The following is a 562-nucleotide window of genomic DNA, read 5'->3' as shown; positions in this document are numbered from 1 at the left end:
GTCTACAGCTATGCCACCCTGAACAAGCCCAATCCTGTCTGATCTTGGAAGCTAAGCAGGGTCGGGCCTTGTTAGTACTTGGATGGGAGACCAAGTAAAAAGACCAGGTGCTGTAGGCGTAAAAAATAAAAAAATAAGGGATCGTAAGCTGACAAGGTCCTTGCAATTTCTGAGGTCAATCAAGTGTTGCCTCGCCTAAAAAAATATATATATACACTTTTTAAAGAGCATTAGACAAAGAAAAGTGCCAGACCATTATTGATTATGTATGTTTATCAACAATTTATCACATTCCAGAAGGATTTTTCACTAATCAAAGCCTCATTTAGGCTTTGATATATATAAAGCAATATATATATATAAAGCAGAAGAAACAAATATCATTAGTTCCCTTTCCACATAAATGCAAAGCCTTCATTTAAGCGAAGCAGTAGAAGATAGTGGTGAGAGTATGGACTCAAGTCAATGACCTGGGTTTAAAAACGTAGCTCTACCATTTACTTTTTCTGTGTTCTTAAAAACTATTGCTTAAATTCAATTTTCTTCTGTATAAAGTTGATTT

At 35.2% G+C, this 562-nt stretch overlaps 1 pseudogene; it reads left to right on the top strand.

Moving 5' to 3' along the window:
- Positions 1 to 119, top strand: LOC111747042 (annotated as a pseudogene).
- The last annotated feature ends 443 nt before the right edge of the window (positions 120 to 562 follow it).

The sequence above is a fragment of the Pteropus vampyrus genome, unplaced genomic scaffold (assembly GCF_000151845.1).
Source record: "Pteropus vampyrus isolate Shadow unplaced genomic scaffold, Pvam_2.0 Scaffold208, whole genome shotgun sequence".
NCBI classification, from domain to species: domain Eukaryota; kingdom Metazoa; phylum Chordata; class Mammalia; order Chiroptera; family Pteropodidae; genus Pteropus; species Pteropus vampyrus.
Note: the sequence above shows the minus strand (reverse complement) of the source record. Positions and strands in the feature narration are given on the sequence as shown.